Here is a 479-nt window from a genome sequence, read left to right as displayed (position 1 = left end):
GTGTTTGTTGGCTGCTCGAATGTCTTCTTTTGTGAAGTGTCTGTTCATATCTTTTGCCCATTTTATAATGGGGTTGTTTGTTTTCTTCTTTTCAGTACATTTCAGTTCCTTGTAGATCCAGGATGTTAAGCCTTTGTCAGACCTAGAGTTGGCAAATACTTTTTCCCAGTCTGTAGGCTGTCTTCTACGAGAAGGTTTCTTTGGCTTTGCAGAAGCTTGTCAGTTTAATAAGGTCCCATTTGTCTATCTTCTCTCTTAAGTCCTGTGGGTTTCGGGTTTTGTACAGGAATTGGATGCCAGTTCCGATTTCCATGAGAGTATTTCCTTCCTTTTCTAAGGTTCTTATGGTTTGAGGTTTTACATTTACGTCTCTGATTCATTTGGAGTTAACCTTTGTGCATGGGGATAGATAGGGGTCCTGTTTCATCTTCTGCATGTGATCAGCCAGTTTTCCCAGCACCATTTACTGATAGTTCTCT

Source organism: Carlito syrichta, unplaced genomic scaffold (assembly GCF_000164805.1).
Source record: "Carlito syrichta isolate Samal-C Ts95f unplaced genomic scaffold, Tarsius_syrichta-2.0.1 Scaffold312011, whole genome shotgun sequence".
NCBI classification, from domain to species: Eukaryota; Metazoa; Chordata; class Mammalia; order Primates; family Tarsiidae; genus Carlito; species Carlito syrichta.
The sequence above is the reverse complement of the archived record's forward strand: the minus strand, read 5'-3'. Positions refer to the sequence as shown.